This window comes from Phyllostomus hastatus, unplaced genomic scaffold, assembly GCF_019186645.2.
Source record: "Phyllostomus hastatus isolate PE091 unplaced genomic scaffold, TTU_PhHast_1.1 phas_contig_348, whole genome shotgun sequence".
Lineage (NCBI taxonomy): Eukaryota > Metazoa > Chordata > Mammalia > Chiroptera > Phyllostomidae > Phyllostomus > Phyllostomus hastatus.
In genome coordinates, this window is record NW_025333860.1 from 1,032,229 (window position 1) to 1,052,624 (window position 20,396).

Sequence of the window (20,396 nt, forward strand, 5' to 3'; positions counted from 1 at the left end):
CCTTTCTGGCTGAATTAACTGAACAAGAGGTTCAGTAAAAAAATGCTTTAGGACCACTACATTTGCTTAGGACTATTGCCTTTGCTTCTAATTTATTAATTTTTTTTGGACTGTAGGAACTGGCAAGAGAAAGGTGCTTTTTAAAAAGATTTTTAAGCTCTTTGTGTTACATACTGAGCTAAGTGCTTTACACTTAATCCTTACAAAATACATGTCATCTCTATATTACTAATGAGGAAACTGAGACACTTAGGTTATTTGGCCAAGGTTACAACCAGTGCTTGTGGAACATGGAGGATGGAGGACCTTAAGTGTCCTGAGTTGTGAAAGTCTTCGAAATTAAAAAAAAACACATATTGGTGGGTAGTTTATAACCTCAGGCTCTCCCCTCCCTGCTGCTCGTTTCTATTCCACAACTTGCCTGAAAGGAAACCACAAGTTCCAGACACTGTTTTGGCCTCTTGGTGTAGCAGTAAACTGAACAGGCAAAAATTCTTCCCTCCCTTCATGGATCTTCTGTTAATTCAGTATTTTAATCCCAGGACATCTTGTTCCTGCCATCATAGATGACAGGCATTATTTGAAAGAAGTTTCCAACAAAAAATAGAATAATATCTGAGAATATTTGCCCCAGAGTCATCAATGTTTAGAGTACATTGTTGATAAAAGTTTTACATGGATTTCCAATGTGTAAAACATGCAAACGGAAGGTTACTTTTGTTAAAGTGGGAATGAGGGGTCCTGCAGCTCCATGTTCTCATGGCCCTCTTTCCCTGAAATTTCTGAGGAGCTCCAAGGAGCCTTTGGAACACCATAGAATGTAGTTTGAAAACCACTGTAGTAGAGCAAGGGACCTGAGACTTAGGATTTGAGGGTTTCTTTATGGCCATTGTTTTCCTTTTTTCTCAATCCTGCTCATAAATTGAGTTCTGATTGTTCAGACCACATGAATGTCAGATTTTCTCAGTGCAGTGCTAACAACAGATCATTCCTTCCCAGTGCTCATGAAGGAATGTCTATCGTTAGTGCACATGAACACCTGTTCAGTTTTTTTATGTGATGATAAAGAGTCTTGGCTTTGTTCTGGACGAGTAAGTTAGCATCTCTTGCCTTGGTATTTCAAGGAAGAGGGTTTGACCAAGACCTGTTTTTGCCTCTAAAGCTTTTGTTATGATTTTATGAAGGCTTGGAGAAATGTCTGTCAGGAGTTCATGTAGTCCTCATGGATACCTTATTAGAAAAATATGTTTTGCTTATAAAGAAAGCATGGCCTGATTATGTCCTTTTTCAGCACCACGGAGAGTTCAAGCTCATTCCTCGTTTTGGGTTTGTGAAAGTTCACAGCTAAACTAATGCGTAGAGCTGTGTGTATAGACCTGCCCTTTTGCAGAGCTCAGTTTAGCTGTCCAGGCTCCAGTTCTTATTGGTACAGATTTGAGTGAGTGTAAACAGTAGTCCCGAGTGTCCCCATCCTTCCTGGGATCTATTAGGTGTATAAACCTCAGATTCATGTGTAGACTTACCCAATGGTTTGGCCAACTTAACAGAGACAAATAAGTGAAATCCTGCCTTCTGCTCTATTGGTAACATCACTCATATTGTGATGCACAAGGTTTTAACAGTCATTGAGAAAAACTGTCTCCTACTCTTCTTTGGTTACAGACCCTTGAGAAGACTTAAAGTTGCTTTTTCATTCCTTGGGCTCAGCCTCTTTTTCTGCCTCTGTGTGGAGAGAGGCATCATTGTGTTGGCTCTCTGCCCAGTCTTGCTTTTGTATTTCTTTGATCTCATTGTTCAGAGGGTCTCAGAGAAACCCCAAGAGCCATGCCTTTGCATGTTTAAGCTATTGATGCTTTTGAAATAACAGCGTCACTGTGTAAGAAGTGTATTAAAGGTCTATCTTGAACAAATTTGGGTCAATAGGTGGCAGTAGTCACCTAGTCCCGAGGCCCTGGCACCCCCTGAACACAAGCACATTTGATGGCCGTTATATTTAAGGTTGTGAGAAAGGAGGCTGAGGTAAAAATGGGGGGAATGCAATCCTTTTTGTTGGAATTCAGGAAATGCTGATGCGTACTGGATCACTTCTGTGAGGGTATTGGAGTGGGGAGGTTGCTGTCAGCTGTGAAGGGTGTGGTAGGAAAGAGGGAGGGGCCTCAGGATTGAGGGAGTAGTGTGTGGGTGCTAGGGCTTCTGAGAGTTAGGGTAAGACTGTATTAAATGAGCACCAGTGCTGAAAGAATTGAGTCTAAGGTTGGGAGGAGTAGAGAGAGGGGGAGAAGCGGAGGAGGGGGAGGCAGAGCTGTGTGAAGGGATCATGGAAGGGGTGGGCTGTGATGGGGAGGACTGCGGGGAGGGGGGGAGGAGAAGGTTGCTGCAGTACTGAGCCAATCTAGTGGGGGAGGGGAGATACTGGTCTGTGCTGCAGCTGCATTGGCTCCCCTCCCCCACACTTCCCAAGGAGCCAGAGCAGTGCTGGCAAATCTGTCCTCATGTATTTATTATTATTAAAAATGTGAAGGATCCTTCCTCCTTGGAAGCGCAACAAATACCACTGATCACATTTCTCTCTCCCCTCCCTTCCGCAGAGCAGTTTGCATTCTCTCATTCTTTCCACCCTACTCCTCCCACCCCCAGGTCTGTTTGATGGGTGCGGGGACCCTTCTCTTTCCTTCTTGGAGCTTGGTGGCTCCCTGGGGGTTTCTAATGATGGTTGGGAGTTGCAAGGCTATGCTGGGAGGAAGCAGCTGAATGAGGGGCATCCATGCTCCAGAGAGGGAGCTGTACTCCCACATCCAGTGGGGAAAGGAAATCACTTGGAAATAAAGATGAAATCCTTTCTCAAGCTAATGAAAGGAGAAGCAGGTGCACATATTCCTTTCTGAACCTGGCATTTCTCCCCTTTCATACCCTTCTTTCTGCTGCCTGAATTCTGAGGGGGAAAACCCTTTGGAATGGAAAAAGCCAGGAGTTCTCTGTCCTCCCTCCCTCACCTTGTTAAGTCCCTCTACTCCCAGGAGAACCATATAGAATTTATTTTTCTAGACTGTGTGTTGTGTTACTGAGGGGTTTGAAGGGCACAAGCCGTGGCTTCTCCCTCCCCACCTGCACCCCAGACTCCCATGCCCAGGCGGGGGCCTCTTTTGTTGCTGTCTGTAACCCTTCACCATGCCCATAGGTGGTGCTGCTGCTGCTCTGCGTGCAGGGTCCTCCTCTCCAACACCATTCCTCCCCAGCCCCTAGCGCCCACCCGCTTTCCCCAGCCCTCTACTGCCTGATTGTTATTCCACCAACGTCTTCTCTACTGTTCCCTTCCTCAAATTAATTTTGTGGCGCTCTTTTTTCCGCAGTGCCATCTTCTTCCCCTCCCCCCTGTTCCAGCTCTGTTGCTTTCTCTGTTTCTATTTCTTTCTCTCTCTCCCTCTCTCTCTCTCTCTCTCTGCAGGATTTCCATCTTACAGCCCAATCTAAAATCTACACTCTTTCCTACTGTTTTTCTTTATCTCTTCTACCTTTGGCATCTTACAGGTGACTCTCCTAATGAAAAGGGGCTGTAGATGGGAGTGGGCTAGAAGAGAACAGGGTGAGGGGAACTTGGGGGTCAGTGTTGAGGGCTAGTTCAGGAGCATGGTGAGATGCTGTGAGGGAAATGAGTGGAGTAAGGGGAAGTAAAGGAATCCTTTGCTCTTCAAATCTATTCAGTTCCTGGATTTGGATAGTGAGAGTTCAGCTGCCAAGGGACACTGTGTTATCTGGATTTATAGAATTTCATTCCATGTGCTGGGGAAATGGGAGGTAGGGAATCACAAGAATTGAGATAATAAGGGCTTCATCCAAAAACTTTGGTTTCAATTGCTAAGGATTGCTCTGCTTTTGTTACCCTGTATTTCGAAGCCTCTGTAGGAAAACCATATTCTGAAAGCTGTTCTGTGGTTTCTCATGAAATGTCCTGCTACTGATCTCTCAAGTCCTCAGAAGGTTCTTGCTAGGGCAGCTAGGGCATGTGATGGGCACCCTGGCTTTCTGGACACCGCTGAGCACAATACCGGCCACAGGATCTTAGTGCTTGTAGCTTGCCTCCTCCTGTTACTCCGTTCCATCCTTTATCTCAGCCAAGTTTACATGGTTGTCCCACTCAGCCATAGCTCCCTTTATTGTTTTGTCTTTTCAAAATGTAGCCCATACTCATCAGACATTACCCTAGCTCTGGCCCCACCTTGCTTAATTTTATCTGGAGATTACTCATTAAGTGACCAGTATGACCCCTCAGCTAACTCAGATCAGTGTTGTTGTCTGTAAAGTTATTAATTTCTAGGATGGCTAATTTCTCTTATTGACTTATTTTTATGGATTAATAATAGTGTCATAGTAACTCCCTGGGTAATAGTGCTGAGTCTTTGCCTTGGAATTATCTGCAACATGGACAATGTGGCCTCCTTCCTCATTCCCTGGTATGAGGAGGTTTTCCTTAGCTTAATGTCTGGCTTCTGTCTCCCCAGCATGCATGTGCCAAGGCTGACTTCTGGATTGTGAGGAGAGGCAGAATTGGCCTGCCCAGCAGAGCCCCTGAAAGAGCCACAAGGAAAAATGGGCTAGAACACCACACCCTTCACTTTATTATCTGAGCCTTGGGGGTGCCTATAGAACCCTCTCTTTTGTCTGCCTCTCCTGCCTTCCTAAGGCATGTACATTGGGAGGCATGTGGGCCAGTGGCCTCTTTGTTTAGAGACCTCTCTTGTCCTATTCAGGCCACTCTAGTTAGGGTTATGGACTCATGTGACACAGACAGTGGTCCCTGTTAAGGTCCCTCTCTTAAAAGCAAGGCTCAATAAATATTTGTTGCAGTGAGTGGTAGGGCTTTCTAGCTTTAGTACTTTTCTACAGAAAAAACGTACAAATTAAGTTGTAACTATTTCTTTGTTGGGTGCTATGGTGCTATAGCTAAAATTGGTTGATTTTGTTTTTTTTTCCACTTAGGCCCTATGAGGGGAGTGATTTATCTAAAACTATACAGATAAACCTTTAGCAAAGCAGGCTTTAGAACCTATATCCTCTTGGACATCTAGACTTTTTGTTAACAATCCCCTGGAAACCAATGTTCCCATTTTACCCCCAGGTCAGGTGCTGTGTCTAAGCCATCCTCGGCACAGCTGCTGAGAGAGAGCATCCAAGGTGGGACAGGGGGTGTGTGGCCAGGTGAGGTACTGGGCTCAAGGAAAAGGGGTTGGCATTCCCGTTGGGTATCATACAGTCCAGCCTGCCGTAGCTGCCGAGACAGTGCCAAGGTAGGGGATTTCCAAAGCCCTGGCTTCTATTTTCTGTTTCAGATTTGATTTTACCTTACTGCTAATATACCCCTTCCACTAAGCTTTTTCCTCTCAAAAATATCTTGGGCTGGATGCTGGAAACTCTGGACTCTGCTCATTTGCAACTAACTCCAGTCTTTAGGACCACTACAATTAACAAAGGCTCTCTGGACCACCTATTTCTTCCTACTAGCGCTGATAATCCTAAATCTTACAGAATTTCTAGTGTAAAGCCATCATTGTGGCTATATTAATAAATGTTCTTATAGTTTTTATTGTTAATTGAAACCTAGATTAGAAAATGAACTCAGAAAGCATTCATATATTTCCACTCTGACTGAGTCTTTAGCAACTTACTCTGAGAACTGCTTTGTCTCATCTGCCAGCCTTTGCTTTAGCCCCACAGGTGAGCTCTGGAGAATAAAAAGCCACTGAGTTTCCACTTCCTCTCTCCCAGTTTTGATTCACTCACTGCTAGCTCTTGCAGGAAGCCCTAGGTGGTAAAGAGATCAAATCAGAATTCCTAGCCAGGAAAACCCAGTCTCTTTGCTACGATGACCCTTATCTGCCATTGCATTCAGCTCTTTGGCAGTTAACACCAGAAAAGCTTCATCTGGCTTCACACCCTTTTCAGTTTCTTTCAGTCGAGTCTTATATAATCTATCGCTGATGGTAGACTTCCTTTTTGCCCTCCTTTATCCCCTCCCAAGGCTGTAAGATCCAAAGCTTCCTAGATGCCTCCCACCCAAGGGGTGCTTTCTGAAACCCAGCTTTTCCTCTCTTTTTCATCCCTCAGATCCTCAATCAAATCAATCATTGCCCTCATGGAGTATTTCCCTCAGTATCAGCTGACACCCTTACAGCGCCAGCTGGGTGCTGCTGAAAATCCCATTCCTCACCCATCTCCCTGCTGGAGCTCCTGGAAGTGGATTCTGCAGCCTCCTGTCATCCTAGCCTCCTTTTCTGTTTCATTTGGAAGTTTTTCTCCATTGCTTTTGGTAAATTCCTGGTTTGGCAGAAATATCCAGTATTTAGGAAGGTGCTGCAGGATATTCCCTGTCTCCGGCACTTTGGTTGACCCTCAGAAGGATCTGCTCCTGCCCCCTCCCTGCAGTGCTGCCATTCCCCTTCTGCCTGGCCTAGGCTGGGCGGGGTCAGTCTGTGGAAGTCCTCTGCACAGACACTCCGGCCCTCTTTATCCATCTTGGCAAACAAAAAGCATGGCTCTGCCCCTGATTTCTCCTCTTCCTTCTCCATTATTTATTTCTTCTCCTTTACCTTCTCTCACTGCTCCCTTCCCTTCTCATGTACTCCCTTCATTCCTCTTCCTTTAAGTCTCCTCTTGTCCACTTGCTCACCGTTGCCCATCTGTGCCCACTCCTGCCACTCCCCATCTTTCATTTTCAGTAGCGCTGTTTCCTGCTCATGCTGAGGAAGCAGTATGGTATGGGAAGAATGGCTGCAGAGTGGGTCCCTGGTGGTCAGAGTAAGCTATCACTTTTTTTCCAGAGGATCAGTGGCTATGTTTTTCCATCTTGTTTTCAGTGGTCCTTAGGAGCCAGGGAATGCCAAGATGTTGGCTTGCTTTGGGATGAAGATGCTCTTCACTTCTTCCAGTGTTGAAGAGGAGAGGTGTCATTCGGTTCCAACGCCCGCTTCTTTTGCTCTTCCTGAGTGTGTGTCTGTCATGTTTCTCCCTCCCTTTCTCTCGTTTGCCCTCTCCTTCTGTCTCTTCCTAGTACAAAGCAGCGGCAGGACTGAATGAGTCTGTCTAGTGGCTCTGCCAGTCTATGCCCCTCACTTTTGCCCCTCCCCCATCGCTGTGTGTGCTGTTGGGTGGAGGGGGGTTGGAGGGCGGTGGCATGGTGCCAGCCAACCCAGAACCATCTGTGGTGCCTTCTGCACTGAGGCGAGCGAGCTCTCCCACCCTCCTCCTCTTCTACCCTTCCTCTCCCATTTTTAATTAGCTGCTGAATTAATTAAATCCCACATGCTAATTAAACATTCCTACAGGGAAGAATATGAGGTCAGAAAAGTAGGGGGTGGTAAAGCAAGGCTTCTGTCCATTTAGAATAGGAGATTTAGGGATGGGAATGCAGAGGAAAGAGGAATAAAAGGTTGATGAGGAAGGGGCACTGCAAGAGTGGAAAGAAACCTGAGAGAGGCATGAAGAGACAGAATGGAAGTCATGGAGAGTGGAATCTATTAAAAAGGAAAATAATTAGACATTAACATTGGAGAAATGAAAGTGGCGTTGAGCCTCTACAGATTAGAGGTAGAGCTGTGGGTCTCTCCAACATTAGCATGCATGAATAACCTGAGAAATAATGATACAGAGGATGCTAATTTGCTGCCTTAAATGTCTTCTAAAGAAATAAATCTCAATTTTAATAGCAGTGCCTTAGGTTAGAATTGAAGGAGAACTTCCTCCTAGCAAGGCCATGGCATGCTCTACCGGAGGAACTCTTTGAGAGATAAATTCTTATCTGTCTAGAATGGCTAAAGTTTGCCCAAAGCTAGGGGAAGTGATGAACTTTGAAGGGTTTTTTTGTTTGTTTGTTTGTTTTTTCTAAATAGACAAATATTAATCCTTAAGTGTGTACTATGTCCTGGAGAACCAAGAAAATCTAGGATGGGAAAACTCAGGATTCCTTTTCCGTTCCCTTTACTTATTTCATGCAGGGTGAACTTTGAGTTTGCTTTGTGGTCCTGCCAAGTTTTGGGGGATGAATCTTCTCAAATTAGGTAATTACTGCCCTGGGAGGTTTGGAGCACTGAGTCCCAGCCAGGACTTGAGAAAGGTGCCTGTCTGATGGCTGGCATGGCTTCTGTCCTTGACTAAGGGGTGAGGCGACCAGAGAACGGTTGGAGTTATATATGGAGCAGAAGGGAAGTTGGGGTGTGATTTGACAAGGGTAATGCTGGCACCACCTTTTTCATTAAGGTCACTGAAAAAAAGAGGGACAGCTTGCTTGTCATTGCTTTTCTCCTCTGAAAAGAAAAGACTGCATTCAGCACAAATCTAGATTCTCCCCATCTAGTCCCCCACTAAGAACTGAAATCTGGGAGGAGTCTGTTAGGTTAGCAGAGCCTCTTGATGGCAGCCACACCAGCATTTCCCAGCCTTTATCAGTCTGAAATACACTGGGAGCAAGTACCGTCTTGTCTATACCCCTAACCACTGTTCACTTAGATGGCATTCTCTGCTATTATTCATACTGAAATATTAATTCACTCAAAAAGTAATTGCATTTAACTGTGCAGAGCATAGAGTATGATTAATTAAAGAACATTTATGAAGTACCTACTATTTGTTGGGCACACTAGGCATTCATTAGGTTTAGATACAAAAATAAGAATAAGAGAACTTCATCTAAGGGGTTTATATTTTGATTCAGGGGAGAAAAGATGTATTCAATAAAGTGCAGTAACTGTGTGTATGTGTGCAAATGTGCATGAACTTCTTTAGCACCTACTGCCTGTGCTGCTTTTGTGTCCTCTTACATTATTACTTACTCTTTCTTATGTTTGTGGCCTGTCTGTCCACAGGGATTGTAGGTCGTTAAAGGTAGAAACCATGTCTTTAGGGTGAGTTATATATTTCACTAGCCCAAAGCTTTAGGTGCTTGCAACTATTCAACTGTGTTGACTAATATACAGCCATACATCAGGGAATAAATGTTGCTTTAGAATCTGTGACATTCCTAGTTATGGCAAATATTTGTCCTCTGAAGGGAGCTTCTATTTTTTAAAGTTACAACAAGCATGATGGAGCGCAAGATAATTATGTGATGAGTGAGGTGGGTCACTAGACAGGATAATGGGGCTTAGGCTCCTCAGTGGGATTTGACGCCAGTTCCTAAAGAGGGGCCAGGGCTGAGGAGAGGGAGTGGAGTGTAGAGAAAAGGTCACAGGCTTGTTTTTAAATGTATTGCATTTCCTTTCACGTTTTTATTTATTTTAAGATTTTATTTATTTATAGAGAGAGGGGAAGGAAGGGAGAAAGAGGGAGAGACACATCAGTGTGTGGTTGCCTCTCACACAACCCCAACTGGGGACCTGGCCCACAACCCAGGCATGTGCCTTGACTGGGAATTGAACCAATGGCCCTTTGGTTCACAGGCTGGCATTCAGTCCACTGAGCCACACCAACCAGGGCTCCTTTCACTTTTTAAATTTATTTATATTTTTAGAGAGAGGGAAAGGGAGGGAGAAGGAGAAGGAGAGAAACGTTGATGTGAGACAGAAACATTGATTGGTGGCCTCTAGTACATGCCCTGACCAGGGGACCAGGGACTGAACCCACAACTCAGGCATGCACCTGACCAGGAATTAAACCAGCGACCTTCGCCTGAGGGACAACACCCAACCTACTGAGCCATACCTGCCAAGGCTCCTTTCACTTTTTTATAGCCATTTCCCACTATCTTCACACTCCAAAATTATGATTAAGCCATTAATACATTCATGTCCTGTTTTGTTCACTTAACATTGTGTCACATTTTCCTATGCTATTAAAAAATCAGATAAAAAAATAATGAACATGTGAACCCTGGCTGGTGTGAGTCAGTGGATTGAGTACAGTCCTGTGAACAGAAAGTTCGCCAGTTCAATTTTCAGTCAGGGTACATGCCTGGGTTGCCATCCAGGTGCCCCATTGGGGACATGTGAGAGACAACTGATTGATGTGTCTGTCCTGCACAACGATGTTTCTCTCCCTCTTTTTCTCCCACCTGTTCTCTCACTCAAAAAATAAATTAAAAATTTTTAAAAAATGAACGTGATATTTCATTATGGATATACCATAATTTATAAAACCATTTTTTTGCTAGACATTTAAGACGTTACCAGGCTTTTTGTTGCGGTTTTTTCTTCTATGATGGTTACCTACATCTTTATACAGAAATCTTTGTAATTTTCTGAAGTGGAATTTCTGGAGCAAAGGATGAGGATCCCCCATTCTGGTCTGGATTGACTGTATTAGATCTACCTAAAGGAGCTTACTATTATTTAATTTATTTTTTTAATATATTTTCTTGATTATGCTATTACAGTTGTCCCATTTCCCCCTTCACTCCCCTCCACCCTGTATACCCTCTCCCACCCACATCCTCCCCTTTAGTCATGTCCATGTGTCATACTTATAAGTTCTTTAGCTTCTACATTTCCCATACTATTCTTACCCTCCCCCTATCTATTTTCAACCTACAATCTATGCTACTTATTTTCTGTACCTTTTTCCCCTCTCTCCTCCTCCCAATCCCTTGTTGCTAAACCTCCATGTGATCTCCATTTCTGTGGTTCTGTTCCTGTTCTAGTTGTTTGCTTAGTTTCTTTTGGTTTTGCTTTAGGTGTGGTTGTTAATAATTGTGAGTTTGCTGTCCTTTTACTATACATGTTTTTTTTATCTTCTTTTCTTAGATAAGTCCCTTTAACATTTCATAAAATAAGGGCTTGGTGAGGATGAACTCCTTTAACTTGACCTTATCTGAGAAACACTTTATCTGTCCTCCCATTCTAAATGAAAGCTTTGCTGGATAGAGTAATTTGGGATATAGGTCCTTGTCTTTCATGACTTGGAATACTTCTTTCCAGCCCCTTCTTGCCTGTAAGGTCTCTTTTGAGAAATCAGCTGACAATCTGATGGGAACTCCTTTGTAGGTGACTGTCCCCTTATCTCTTGCTGCTTCTAGGATTCTCTCCTTCATTTTTACTTTGGCTAATGTAATTATGATATGCCTTGGTGTGTTTCTTCTTGGGTCCAACTTCTTTGGGGCTCTCTGAGCTTCCTGGATTTCCTGGAAGTCTATTTCCTTTGCCAGAATGGGGAAGTTCTCCTTTATTATTTGTTCAAATACATGTTCAATCTGTTGCTTTTCCTCTTCCCCTTCTGGTACCCCCATAATTCGGATGTTGGAACGTTTAAAGATGTCCTGGAGGTTCCTAAGCTTCTCGTTTTTTTGAATTCTTATTTCTCCATTCTTTCCTGATTGGTTGTTTTTATCTTCCTTCTGGCCCATTCTATTGTTTTGAGTCCCAGTTTCCTTCCCATCACTATTGGTTTTCCGTGCATTTTCCTTCATCTCTTTTATGGTAACCTGCATTTTTTCATTTAATTTGCGCCCAAAATCAATCAATTCTGTGAGCTTCCTGATCACCAGTGTTTTGAACTGTGCATCTGATAGATTGGCTATCTCTTGGTTGCTCAAAAGGATGAGTCCTGGGGCATTGATCTGTTTTTCTGTTTGAGACATGTCTCTCTCTCGCTCTCTCTCTTTTTTTTTTGGTCTGGTTGCTCTTGTTACAGTGAGGGGCGGAGCCTTAGGTTTTCACCAGGGCTAGGCACCCCAGTCGCTAGATTGTGATGTTGTATGTGGGGGCGGGGGCGGGGACGGGAGGGAACAATGGCAGTAGCTCCGTTTTCCTGGGATCCTTGGTTGCACGCTCTTCCTTGGTCCACAATCGCCGCCTCACTGGGTATGCCAGCTGCTGCTTGTGCACTCAGGGTCCACCCACTGCCATCTTGCATGCCCTGGATGCCTTATGTGCTCCCGGTTGCCTTATGCATCCGGTTCTCCCCGATCTCCGCACGCCTTGACCCGTGCCAGGCTGCTCCTCTCCGCCCCTCCTACTGGTCTGGATGAACGGGTCTACTTCAACTTCTTGGCTGTCCGACTTCCATTCAGATAAATTCTCTGTCAGTTCTGGGTGTTATTCTGCCTCTAAATTGTTATTGTCCTAATCTTGGTTGTGCATGAAGGTACGGTGCGTCCACCTATGCCTCCATCTTGCCAGAAATCTAATTTCTTAAAAGAGTTTATTTTTGAATAGCTGAAAAGTTTAAACACTACAAAAGGGATACAATAAGATTTCCTTCCACTTTTATCCCTCATTTCCCCTCCCCAGAGATGTTCTGTGCCTGTATAAGCCCATGCAGAGATATAGCAGGCTTGTAAAAAATAGAGCTCATTTTATCCCCACCTTTCAGAAATTATAATCCAGTCTGAGTGGAGCCTTGGAAAGCCTTTTTTTTACCCTCTAAAGCTTCCTTGCTAATTCTACTGTGCATCCAGATTTGGGAAGCACCAAGTTAGATGAACTCTTAGGATCCTTTCTGGCTTTAAAATTTAATGACCGAAACTCACAGAATTAGTAATTTTAAAAATAATAATGATTAGTGTTGAGACTAAATCATAATCAGGTATCAAAGATTCTCTTTGAATTGATCTCAGGGATCTAATTTTTGATGCTTAATTTATTGTTATTAATACAAATCATGGCTACCATTTACTGAGTGTTTATGTCTGCCAGGTTGCATGGAAAGTACTTTATACATTCTCACTTAAACCCAATAGCACCCTATACACTAGTTAATTCTTAAACCAAGGCTTTGGAAAGATTAAGCTGCTAGCCCATGGACAAGGGACTGTGAGGTGACAGAATGAAGACTATAACTCAGGCCTCTTCTCCAGGCTGGCTTCATCCCCTTCTTCCTCTCACCCTCATCGTGAGATTATACTATGCCTGGTATCTGGCGTCTTGCTTTTTTCACTAAAAACGTATCTTGGACATCTTTCATTTCACATATAAAGGTAGTCTTTATATTTTAGTTCACTTTTATGGTTGGGGGGTATTTGTGTCATTATTCACTGCACAGGAATACATTTATAAAACAAATTCCAAACAGTAGAGATAGGAGAAACCCCCTTGGTCCTTACTTCCTCAGTTCTTACAACCACTGTTACCACTGTATCAATTGTACACCTTCTGGACCCTTTCTCATGCATTTAGGGATTTACAGAAGCATACGGTTTTGTGAGTGTTTGTAGTTTTATTTTACAATAATGGGAGCACACTATATATAGGGATTTGGAACTTGCTCTTTTATCTTAATTTGAAAATCTTGCCATGTCTCTACCTAAAGATCTTTCTCAATTTTTTAATGGCTCTGTGTGTATGGTTTATGTAACTATTTCCCCCAGGATGGGAATTATTATAAACACTGCTATTGTAAAGAATGTTGAATTATCTTTTTTCATAAATGCCTAGAATGGAACTTCTAGATAGAATTTTGGAATGTTCATGGAGCCTGAGATTGTCCTCCACAAGTCGAACCCAGTTTGTGTTTCCCTGGCCGAGTGAAACAGTGCCATTTCCCTCACCAGCACAGTCACAGCGCAGCTCTTCCCATGAATTTGTTTTATGTTAATTGCTTCTTCCGGATGGTCTCTTGCAGAAGAAGCCAAATATTGACAGACCTCTTTTGATTAAACTCTAGGGTAACTTTTCCCCTATTATTTCTGACCTCTGTCCTAGACCTATTCTCTGAGATACATAGGACTTTTTTTTTTAAGAGTCTAATTGTCTAATCTTGTGTCTCTTCTGGCACATCCTCATGCTGTTTGTGTCTCCCTTTTGCAGTGGCTCATATGCCAGGAATGGTTTAGGCATAACCCTGCTTATAGCCAGAACGGCTTCTCTCAATTATTTTTTGGCACAAGGAGAGGCAAGTTGAAGGATTATATAACATTTTGTTTTTAAAAATTGCTTATTTTCTGTTTTAATACTTTGTTTAGTAGCTATTAGTTTTCCCTTTTTGCTGTCTGTTTAGAAGGTGTGTCAGGCTACCTTGAGTGAAGGCCACTCAAGGGTGACATCATCAGGAGGCCTCTGATGGCAGGGCAGCGTTGGCTACACCCACAGTGAAAACGAGCCTGCCTGTGTGAAGGGGCACGGGCAACTTCAAGCGCTACTGACTTTTGGATCACATACATAGGAATAGGTAAACAACAAAGAAAAATAAGTAAATAATACTAACATTAAAGTATTAGAAGAAATAAACATCGTTTGCTACATTAACAGGTTCAGTTGCCTTAATAGCCATTCGAGAAAAAAGAAAGGAGATAGACTAATTTGGGAAGCCTTCTATTCCTTAAGGCCTTCCTTGATTTTTCTCCTGGGTGAGTAATAGAAGGGTAAAATGTGTAAGAGGCCTCTTTCAGCCCTGGGATCTGGAATCCTTGAATAATTTGGACTGTTTGCCTCCTTGGCCATGGAAAGTGAAGTTGGGTAATTTAGCTTCCAGATCTTGATGCCATGAACTGATGAAGGAAATAAAAAGTGACAATGAGGCCCTGGCTCGTGTGGCTCAGTGGATTGAGCAGTAGCCTGAGAACCAAAGTGTTGCTGGTTCCAGTCTCAATCAGGGCACTTGCCTGGGCTGTGGGCCAAGTCCCCAGTAGGGGGCGCTCGAGAGGCAACCTCACATTGATGTTCTTCTCTTTCTCCCTCCCTCCCCCTCTCTCTAAAAATAAATAAATAAAAACTTAAAAAAAAAAAAGTGACAGTGAGGGGTCATTCAAGAAATTCCAGAGCATTAGAGATGAAAGGGAGGTTTGAAGTTATTTAACAATGGCATGTGGCTTAATGGGTTTGGGAATCTGAAAAAAACTGACCTTGAAATTCATCCACTTTCTAGCTAGGGCTTTTGGCCAGTCACCTATCCTCTCTGAGCCTTGGTTACTTCATTTGCAAAATGAATATAATAACTACTTCATAGGATTTTTATGAGGAATAATATATAAAGCATTTCTAACCCTGGCCAGATGGCTCAGTCAGTTAGAGCATTGTCTGTATACACCAAGGTTATGGGTTCAGTCCCTGGTTAGGGCACATAAAAGAATCAAACAGTGAATTCATAAATTAGTGGAACAATAAATTGATGTCTCTCTCTAGCCCTCTCCCTCTCAAAAAAAAAAACAATCAATAAATAAAAAAATTTAAAGCATTTCTCATAGTGTATAGCATATAGAAGGCACTTAGTACATGTGGTTAACACATGGGCCAGCATCCTAATTTGCACAAGGAAACCTGCTTAGGGGAGTGAAGTGGGCAGCCCAAGTTCATCGGCTTGTGAGTAATAGAGCCAGGGCCTGGATTTAGATTTCTTGACTTTTAGCCAAGTTTTCTTTCTACTGCTTCACAATGTAGTTGTTTTTCATTCTTTATTTAAAAAAGATAAGAAAAATTATGCTGCCACAACCCTTCCACTCCTTCCCCCACACCCATACACATTCTTTTTTGTTCTTTTCTGTGTATATAGAGAGAATTGAGCCAGGAGCCCTATAGAGGTATAGGAGAGGAGGAAGCATTCAGTTGGAGAGTCTTAATTGACCAACTTATCAAAAGGTCTTGCCAAGCTGGCAGTAAACCAGTGATCCTGGGTCTAGCTCTGGCTATGAACAGTAAGGAATGTGTTTGGAACTCCTCTGCTCCCTCCCCCTTATTTCCTACTGTGCTCAAAGGCTCTGGTTGGCCAGGACTTCCAAATGGATGAGGCTGATTTGAGCCAGTATCCTATTAGCCAAATCGGTTTCCTCCTAACCAGGAACTACTGAGAAGAAAATGGCTGGTTGGCCTTTGGAATTTTTCTGCAATCTGCAGAGGGAAGAAGGGAGGAGGAGGTGAAACTGGAAGGTCCAAGGCTGAGAATCTGGCCTGAACAAAGAGATGCAAATATCTGGGGATTCTTGGCTCCCTTATTGTTAAATCCTTTGCAGATTTCCATGGATGGATGAAATTCACAACACTTATCCACTCCTTTTTGAGCTTTGTTGGGGACTTTTGTATCCTGTGCTAAATAGCATGGCTGCTGCCCTGGCCGGGTGGTTCAGTTGGTTGGAGTGTCATCCCTTACACCAGAAGGTTGTAGGTTTGATTACCTGTTAGGGCCTCTGCGGGAGGCAACTGTTCAGTGTTTCTCTCTCACATTGATGTTTCTCTCTCTTTCTTCCTCTGTCTTGAAAATTAATACACATATCCTCTGGTGAGGATTTTTTAAAAAATTAAAAGTAAATAGCATAGCTGCTAGAACCTGTCACTGTGGTACCCTGTGCTCTGGACCTTTACCTGCCTTTCTTGACTATATTTGATCTTTTCCTACTTCCATTCCCAAAAGACCTTATTTCTGTCAAGAGACAGTGAATTAATGAAATCAGCTAATTACTGCTAATTAGTTTGATTTCTCATGGTATCTTTCCCAGATAATATCTTCACCTAGGTAAGAGAAGCAGTTCTGGGCATTGGTAATTTGGGCAGTGTGGTATCTGCAACAGGTCGCATTTGTTAGGCATGCACTAACTCTGAGCACTGTGCTAGGTGCTAGGATAAGACACGAGCCTCTTATGGAGGAACTCACAGTTTAGAAAGGAGTCAGGCATGTTCAAATAGTCGTTATAAATGGGGTGTGCTCTGGGCACAACATTTGTGTAAGGTCTTAATGTAATATCAACTGAGCAAATCCACTGGACATGTCAGGGATATTTCAGGGCCTCAGTTCAGGCCTTGGTGGTAGTGGTGGGGGGTATACACACTTTAGTTGTCTGTAGACTCAGGATCTTATGGGAACCTGATACTATGGTGGAGTCAGGACTCTTGAGAGTTTTTATTGGAACCAACACACACTTGTATCTAAGAGGAGATTTCTTGGTAGAGCAGAAGCCTTGATAGCATTGTTCGGTCACACCTAGGGGTAGGGACAGTCATCACAAGCTTTTATACAGTTCTCTGACCTAAAGCTGAATTAGTTAATCAATAACTTTATTGAGCACCAACCACCAGCAAGGGAAGTATGGGAATCAGGCACAGAGACTCCTTTCCTGATCCCAAAAGCCCAAGGTCAAGGTTCAGGGCCAGGCTTGTAAGGCCAAAAAGTAGGAAAGATAAGCAATTTAGAAATTTCTATTAAAACAATGGCAGGAATTGAGCTACCAATAATTACATCTTTTTTTTTTTTTAATAGGTACTCTACACCTCTTTGGAGCTAGATACTTAGTAAAGCCCTTGATAAATACTTGACTGACTAAGAGTTATCAATGAAAGGAAAGCCATTTCTGAGGGCCTTAGTAAAGTGGTATTGAATTGCTTGAAGAAGTAAAAGAAAACTCCCTCAGCTTGTAAGTGTGTGTAAATATATAGTGTGTTAGGATCCTTGGAGGGAGATGGTGAACTAAATGCAGAATGCCATCATTGGTCTGGCCCATGCCATTGGGAAGCCCCTGTCCCATTTTACAACATATTTATATAGTAATGTAGGGTAGATATCATTCCCTCTTTTTGCATGAGATGAGGCTGACTCTTCCCAAATTCACTCAACTGGTAAGTGGTGGAATTGGGAATGGAACCCAGGTCATGGTGCAGGATAATTTTCTCTACCCCTGGCTGAAGCCATAGGCAGCTCATGTCTCATAATGGGACAGGATGAAGTAACTAAGGCCTAGAAAGGCTAAATGACATGCAGATTTTTTTTTGAGCTGATCTTATCTTTGTTTCAGAGAAAGATCTTTACTTAAATGTCATCTTCTCTATAACCACCCCATTTAAAATTGCCCCTTGCCATTCTACACACACCTTTATCTCCCCTGCTTAATTTTTCTCCATAGCATTATCACCATTTAACATACATATACTTAGAGATGGCCTACCTACTAAACGCTGCCTTATGGCACATTTTAGGCTGGCATTTCAGAAGCAGAGGAATGAAGTATAGCGATTAGAGCAAGCCCTGGACATTGCGGGTCTTTGGCCTTGTCTTCTGGCTGAGAAAGGATTCTGTTAAGTAAAAGAATCTTAGAAGTCTGCTTAGCTGGATTCAGCTTCTATGTCAAGGATAACGCAGACAAAGTAGATAATGTCTGGAAGAAGAGATTTGAGAAATAAAACTCTTGGGTTCCTTTGCTCTTACACTTGGTCCTGGGTTCTGTCATGCTGGGGGATGCCAAGAGGGTTCTGGGTGCTTGGGTTCCCTAGAGGAAATTCTGTAGGTTTGTCCAGTTATGACTAAGGCTACTATATTAAGACTTCAGGTTATTCACTTATACAAAGATGCTGGATGTTTATGTACTATAGACAACAAAATCTGGAAGACTAAGACTTAGCAGTCCTGGGTTACAATCCTGGTTTTGCAGTTAATTTTCTGGGTAATTATTGGTAAGGCACTTAACTTCTTTAAAGCTGGTTTTCCCTGTTTTTCTCTAGGTTCTAAGACTCCTGTGAAATCATAGGTTTAAAGGTCTTTGAAGTCCATAAAGGAAGGAAGGGAATGAATATTTATTAGCATTTACTAAGTAACTCCTAAGTGCCAGCCACAGTATAAGACATTTTCATTAGGAAAATTAGCTCCTTTAATCTTCACAACCACTTGGACCATTTCACAACCATTTTAAAGATGAGGGTACTGAGGCTCAGGAGGATTTGTCCTCAGAATCAGTAACTTTTCCAGGGTCCTAGGTCTAATGCATGAGCTCCTTCTTCAGGGTCTTGGCCATCAAGAGACTTCCAGGTGACCCTGCCCTGGGTCTCCCTTGGAGCACTACTACTTGTTCTGACACAAGTCTTTACTAAGCTTCAAGATGAATCAAAAGTTGTTTTTGTTTTTCAGTAGCATTGAAGTGGTGATCATGAAACAGAGCAGACCTAAGCAGTGTTCTGTGCCAACAATCCGGATGAGATAGATTAGGGTGTACCCAAGATATCTGACTTTGCTCAAACCCGGTGGACCCAGCATTTGACCTGCTGATCTCTCTCCTTCTTGTCTCTCTTCTCCCTTGGCTTCTCTGACCCACCCTCTCCCATTTGTCTTTGAATCTCTCTGTTCCTTCTTGGTGTCTTTTGGCTTGAACATCTTTCCCACCCCTTTAGTGTTCATTTTTACTTGGCATTTTCTTCCTGAGTAACACCATTCATTCCCAAGATGTCCACCAGTTTCCTAATAATTCCTAAATCTCTACCTCCAGCTCAGATTTCTTCCTTGAGCTTCCAACTCCTATATGTATCCACTTGATTGGTGGTACTTCACCTGGATGATCTAACAAACTTCAGTGTAACATGTCTAAAACAAATGCCATCATTTTCTCATCACATGTACTTCTTTTATTTACTTTTCCAGTAGATGGTTCCAATATCCTCCCGATTTTCCAAGTACCAAAACTGAGCATTATTCTGGATTTTTTTCTCCATTCACCCTTATATACCATCAGTTGAGGAAAGCTGATATTACTTCCTTTTCCTGTTACTGCTGTTTTTGTTCAGTTTCTAATTGTCTCTAACCTCAACTAGCCCCAACCTCCTGTTATTCCTGCCTCGGCTTTCATCTCCATTCAAATCTAGCCTCCAGTTAACCACGAAAATACTCTCTCTGAAGCATGAATCTTACCATCATTCCTTTTTTAAAAAATATATTTTATTGATTGTGTTCTTACAGTTGTCCCAATTTTTCCCCCTTTGCCCTCCTCCACTTGGTATACCCATGCCCTCCAGTAATCCCCTCCCTTAGTTCATGTCCATGGGTCATACATATAAGTTCTTTGGCTTCTCCATTCCCTATACTGTTCTTAACATGACCCTATCTATTTTGTACCTACCAATTCCTTCCTTCTTCCTTCCTTCCTTCCTCCCTTCCTTCCTTCCTTCCTTTTTCCTTCTCTCTTTCTCTCTCTTTTTGTTTTCCTTTTCTTTCTTTCTTTTTAGACAGAGAGGAAAGGAGGGAGAAAGAGAGGGAGAGAAATATCAATGTGGGGTTGCCTCTCACGTGGCCCACACTGGGGACCTGACCCGCAACCCAGGCATGTGCCCTGACTGGGAATTGAACTGGTGACCCTTTGGTTTGCAGTCCATGCTCAATCCACTGAGCTACACCAGTCAGGGCCCAATTTGTTCTTCTTAATTTCTGCACATTTTCCCCCTTCCCCCTCCCAGCTGATATCCCTCCAAATGACCTCCATATCTATGATTCTGTTCCTGTTCTGCTTATTTGCTTGTTTAGTTTTTTTAGATCCAGTTGTCGATAGTTGTAGATTTGTTGCCATTTTAAGATTCATAGTTTTGACCTTTTTCTTCTATAGTTTCCTTTAACATTTCATATTATAAGGTCTTGGTGATGATGAACTCCTTGAACTTTACTTTTTCTGGGAAGCACTTTATCTGCCCTCCCATTCTAAATGATAGCTTTACTGCATAGAGTAATCTAGGTTGTAGGTCCTTGCTTTTCATCACTTTGAATACTTCTTATCAGTCCCTTCTAGTCTGCAAAGT